Genomic DNA, 6412 nt, shown 5'->3' on the forward strand with positions numbered 1-6412 from the left:
AGAAGAGCCCATGCTGAGTAGTGTCAGCTATCGTTGTTATTGGCTAGGAACATGAAGACAAACCTCAAAACAGGCTGTACTTTAGAGTCGCTAAAGATCAGTCCAGCTGACCCCGAGTGACTCTGTTGAGTAACTAAGAATGGTTTGAGAGGACAGCTGAAATAAGAGACAGTGCTGCTGATAAACACGTTTATTAAATCCAGTCAGATGCTAGAGCATGGCCAGATAAACACTTACACAGATGTACTTGCACTTCAAGAGAACTTTGCTCTTTGATCCGATCATCTTGACATAGAAACAGCTGTGGGTATAATAATGCGAGCAGTTTATTGCATCACAATGTAATACAATTGTTCAGGTAAAAAGAGATAGCAATGTGAATGTGTAATCACTAGATGAACCTAATGGCATCTCTAGTATGTATAGAGTATGGCTCTGATATATCAAAAGAGATAAAGGAATGTCTTGTCTGTTTTCTCTGGGACAAATGTTTACAAATGTTTAAGATGGCATGTGATTCAGATACATTAATGCATATGCAAAAATGTAATACACATGGTATTTGCACTTCTCCCAATGGAGAGAATAGCATAATATGGTTTAATATGATAATGAAGCAAATTGTTTGTCAAATTTACTGTCATTCAGATTCCTGTAAATTTGTGTATTTCATACTTACTAGAACAATACATATGTGTCAGAGATTAGGAACTAGCTTTATTTTATCTAGTCTAACAGACACAACTCAAAGGAACTGGTCGAGCTTTTGTGTAGTTTCAGATTAAGCTATAAGATCATAATGTTATAATAAATTTGTGACTAGTACCCTCTGGTGGAAAAAGACTTCTCTACTGAAACAAACCGAGAATTATTTTGAACAAAAAAAGCTGAGCTATATGCCTAGGGAGTGAGGAAGTGCAAACTAAATATATATTTTTATATTCAATTTTTTATTTAAATAATTAGGTAGGTAAGTATTTTTTAATAACCAGATTGTAATGAACCATATTTATGATTTTTAATATTATTTGATGCTTCTGACCTGTAGTTTCATGAAAGACCGACTGAGGGCGCTGTCTACCAGTGAAATCCCTTGGAGAACACAGTCACGTTTTATAAAGTGACAATTAAGCATACACACACACATAACAAATTTTCTTTTTCTTTCTCAGCATGTCGTCGGGTGGGATTGCTTGGAATATTGCACTTATATGAGCTGAAGCGAATGTCCAGAATACGGACAGCTTCACAAGCAACCATAAGAGTGTAGCCTAGTGTTATCAGCATCAAGGTAGGTGTAGCCTATTAAAGGGTTAGTTTATCCAACTATAAGTTTATAAAGGCACGAGAATACTTTTTGTGCTGCGCTGTTACACTAAGTGAACTCACTCAGAATCAGAGGCCCACACAAGAAAATGAATAGTTGAATAAAGTCGTTATTTTTGTTTGTTTTTGCGCACAAAAAAAGTATTCTCCTCACTTGATAAACTTACGGTTGAGCCACTAGTCACTAACATTGTCTTAACTTTCTTGATTGAGAAGTTTCAATAGAAGCCTATGGAGGAGTGAGACAGCTCTCAGATTTAATCAAAAATATCTTAATTTGTGTTCCGAAGATGAACGAAAGTCTTACGGGATTGGAACAACATGAGGGTGAGTAATTACTGACAGAATTTAAATTTTTGGTTGAATTAACCCTTTAACTCTGCATGTCTTAAAGCTGCAGTCCGTAGCTTTTACTCTTTGTCGCCATCTCTGTTCGAAATCTGTAATTGCAGTTTTTGCTCCCGCTCTGGTCCCGCCCTCACTCTCGCCGAATCAATTGCAAGCACACGCCTCTGGTGCAGAACAACCCATTATGTTGGTGTGAAATAATTAATTGTAGAAATTTAGATATTACATTTAAAGCTCCAATCTCCTCAGTCCAACAAAGATCCCGAAAAGAAGTCCGTTGTTGCTTCAGTGACTACTTTGCTCAGAGAAACTGTCAATCACAGCTGTCAATCATGTACGCCACAGCGCCGTTTTTATAGCATCAAATAACTAACTAAAAACAAACTTATTTTTAAAAACAAACACTTGAAATTACATCAGCGTGATAAAAACTAAAGTAAATGACAGAAAATCTTTGGAAAAAAGATATGTAAAGTGTAATTTAATTGTTTAGTTGGTCTCACGTTCCGCTGAATAACATGGGGAGGCGGGGTTTATGAGCTGTACTAGGACCGGTCACCAGGGGGCGATCGAGACGCTTTGGCTTCACTTTTCAGGGCTTGTGCGGCACGCTTGGTTGTACATCGGCATGAAACAGCAGGGATGAACACAATGTTTTGAGGAGACTGCGCGTCTATCAGTCGCCGAGCCGGTGTGGATACTGCCATTCAGAATCACACATTCTACTTTTTGGAAGTACAGTATGACCAACATAATAAATTTCACCAGAAAATGTCATCTGAACAAGTAAGTAACATCCACTTTTGTTCTGATCAACTAAGGGGAAAAAAAGCATAACATCTTACGACAGGAAAATTTTCACTTTACCGATCTGATTCAGCTCTAATGCTTGACAACGGAGAAGGCGGGTTTGGTTTTCTTGGAGTAGAGGTGAATTGCTCCCTCTCATAGCTAGCACAAAATAATTAATATTTACCATAATAGCTAAATGAAAAAAGCCACAAAAGGTACTCTATAACTGTGTGAATTAAGTGAACAAGTGTGCTACTGTTACACGATCGAACTATTGAAAATTCTTACCTGTCCAGCAGAAAAAAGCGGTCTCTGCGTCCGTTTTGAACCCCTTCAAATCACGGAGTTCACGCCACCTTTCAAAAGCCCTGCCGATGTTTACCATTGTTTTCGTGTAGGCCCGGTTGCAGTCTCTTTTTACCACTCTGAAGTCCGAATTCTTTTGGGTTTTACAACTGGTGAATCTCCAGTTGTCACTGGTGATTGTCGTTTGAACCTTTCTCAATCCGCCATAAGTTTAATTATTTAAAGTGCTGTGAGAAAAGGCTAAAAATCTCCACCTCCAACATCCTCACGCAATATTCCCTACTAGCCGAAACACCTTCTTTATGTGTACTGATGTGACGCAATGACGCAAAGACATGCTCGAATTTCCCACGGAAATCCACCAGTACCACTGAAATTAAAATCATTATTACAAGCTAACCGTTTTGAATCGAGCTAAGGCAAGAAGAAATTTTTTAACACTGGCTGGTTATGTTTTTTATTATTATTATTATTTTGGATAATTTTTAACCCCAAAAAGTTACGGACTGCAGCTTTAAGTGTTGTCTTCAAAAAATGTACAGAAATCGAAAACAGGTTGACGTGGTTTGGACAATCATAGCAGTGTATGAAACAAAAATGTTATGACTCACAAAAATGGCTCGTCTGTGTTGCAGTGTGGTTGTATTGTGTTCTTCTGTTCATCCAACGCCTTAGCAAAAATTTAGTTTAGAGCACAAAAGTTAGGCTACGTTAATTTAATGAGTTGTTTGAAACTATAACGCAAATTTGACGTTTTTAGTTACCGAGATATAGCCATTGCTACAACTTTGCAGTGTCACAACTATAGCCCCAGTCTCCTTTATATAGGCCTACTGCAGGGGTGCCCAAACTCGTGGAGGGCCACTGTCCTGCAAAGTTAAGCTCCAACTTGCTGCTGTGACTATTCTTTATTAGTTTTTTCCCACAACCACATCGCCTTGTCTCCTTGTTATAGTGCGTATTTACATATATGACTAATCATTTGAATATCATTGTATGTATTGGCCTAATACAGATTTAAAAAAAGCCTTTATTTGACCGAAATTCCAGAATTGTTGGCAAGCTGACCATAGATGTTTGCCAATGAATGAGACGTTGTATCATTTTGGCTTTAATAAGATTTTCCCAATAAGGAATAATAAACCTGGTGTCCTCCATGGTTTCTGTTCTTTCCAACAACACAGCACTTAAATGTGACAAACTTATAATCATAACTTCAGAAGTAGGAAGTAGGAAAATTCCGTTAGCACGTGAAGGCACCATAAGTTAATAATTCCCAGACCTCCTTACAAACAATCGCATAATCAGTTGTTCAACTCTTACAGTTACGTGACGCATTTCTGGTCTTAAATTTTAGTGTGTTTTTTGTGTTGTTGTTTTTTTTGTTGAACAATTTAGATTTTTTTTTTGATTTCCCTCCAGGGGCAGGATAAGACACCCCTGATATACTGGGATATTCAGCTGCAGGCTAGTGGTACTCTTTAAAGTTGGCATGAGATGGAAGTTGCAATAATGTTTTCTTCCCTATTGTGACATATCCACGTGAAACAGCTTCTCAATCTAGAAAAAATGTAAGGCGGGACTTGATTTTGTTCATCAGGAATTGATTGGATCGTTGAATAGTTTTGGTTTATTATTGCTGCACTGTAAAAAGGGAACATGATTTTGTGGTTGTTACCTAATTCAATCAAGTTTATGTAACATAAAACAAGGGTATGTAGTTTGAACTTACCGGTAATTGAGTTACATTGACCTCAATAAACAATTTCCAATAAAGATCAGGATGGACCTTACAGTCTATGGGATGGACACATGCACACTATGACTCCACAACACATAGAGAACAGTATAGTCGTGACTTCTGTGAGCTGTAGGAGATGCTCTGAAGGTCAAAGAAGAAGAAGAGTTTTGTATTTGTCCACTCCTCGCTGTTTGGCATATTTTGCTTCCTTAGAAGTTGAGATATGGGGTTAGTGTACATATTAAATTGCATTAAAGTTAGAATGACAGTTGACAGAGCTACTCTTCAGCACAATGGTAGCCAAAAATTCAATAACAGAAACTCTTCTAAATGTCGAACAAAACTGAACATTAAACATTAACATAAACTACCAACATCTTAACATTTACTGAAAAACACATAAAATAACACTTATTCCCTAAATTTACTCTCCTAATGCAGTCCCTTGCAAAGCATGCTGGGAACTACAAATCAACTGCCCAGGGCTGCGTTTCTTAAAAGCATCGTGAGCTAAGTTGATCGTAGAGACCATTGGGGGCAAACGATCTACAATCTATACTTAGGCTTACGATTTTATACATTGTGCATAATGATGAATGACACTGTTGACCCAACTAAACTGATCTATTTTGAATAAACTAAATTAAGTTATGTGTAAAAATTTCTTCAATTAAGTAAGGGTAATGAATTCATTTGTGGAAGGTGGAAAACAATTTATTTTAGATGTTACCACATGAAGTATATTTTCTAAGTTGAACTTACAACATATTTTTTTCAGTGTGTGATCTCATGTCCCCTTGCACCAGAGAACACATCACCGTACTGACTTTTACATAAATTTAGAAAAAATTTATGATGTGCACAGATAAATTATTAATAATGATTACATTACACAATGTGTTTATTTGTGCTACTGTGTATAAATAAATGAATGAAATGATGAATGCAGTATTCCATAAAAAAGCAAGAGTTGTGAATTTCTTGGGGACTTTAAAAATGGTAAGTAAATCTATTGTGTGAACCTCTTATAAAGCCTTATATATATATATATATATATATATATATATATATATATATATATATATATATATATATATATATAAACCCTTATAACAATTTGTAACTATTGCATGTTTTGATGAACTGGTGGCTAATTCCTGTTAATTTGTTCGATCTTATTTGTACGTTTTTGTAAGATCTGCTTTCACCCCACTGACAGTTAGCCTACATTTAGGGGTGGACCTTCTTGCTTACCTTTTTTTTTTATCTGTATGAATCACATTGTATGAAATCACACTAAACCTGGTGAAATCCTTTTTATGTTCATGATTTTTTTTAGATTCTATTGGCTGAATTTGGTTTTGTGACTAAAAAGTGAACACAGTTCATCATTGTCTTATCCAAAAGCATTTTTTTTTTTACTTTTGACAATTTGATTCTGTTTTACAACTGTTGTTTAATGTATCAAATTGTTAATGATCTTGCACCCCCACCTTAAAAGTGTTTGTTTCTTCACGTAGAGAAAATATAAGACAAACAAGAGCTTCATCATGAGGTATATGAAGCACATTTTAGAGTAACTGAGTTTGGCCGATCAGCTTTTTCTGTAAGAGCTGTTAACAACTGGAATAATTTACCAATTAATATTAGACTGTAATACTTTTGCAGAGTTCAAGCTCATTTGAAAATGTGTTTAAAGGGGAGTCAGGTCTGTAATCATTGAATACTCTCATGTTTTGTCAAAGTTTTACAATTTTGCGGGATTGATTGTGTAACATTGTTTTATATTGAGGTATATTTGGTATTAATTAAGATTGCTGTTTTTACTGTTAAGTGATGGACAGTATGTCGTGTATATATATATATATATATATATATATATATATATATATATATATA

Source organism: Siphateles boraxobius, unplaced genomic scaffold, assembly GCF_051911475.1.
Source record: "Siphateles boraxobius isolate OS27281-9 unplaced genomic scaffold, OSU_SipBor_1 1, whole genome shotgun sequence".
Classification (NCBI taxonomy): Eukaryota; Metazoa; Chordata; class Actinopteri; order Cypriniformes; family Leuciscidae; genus Siphateles; species Siphateles boraxobius.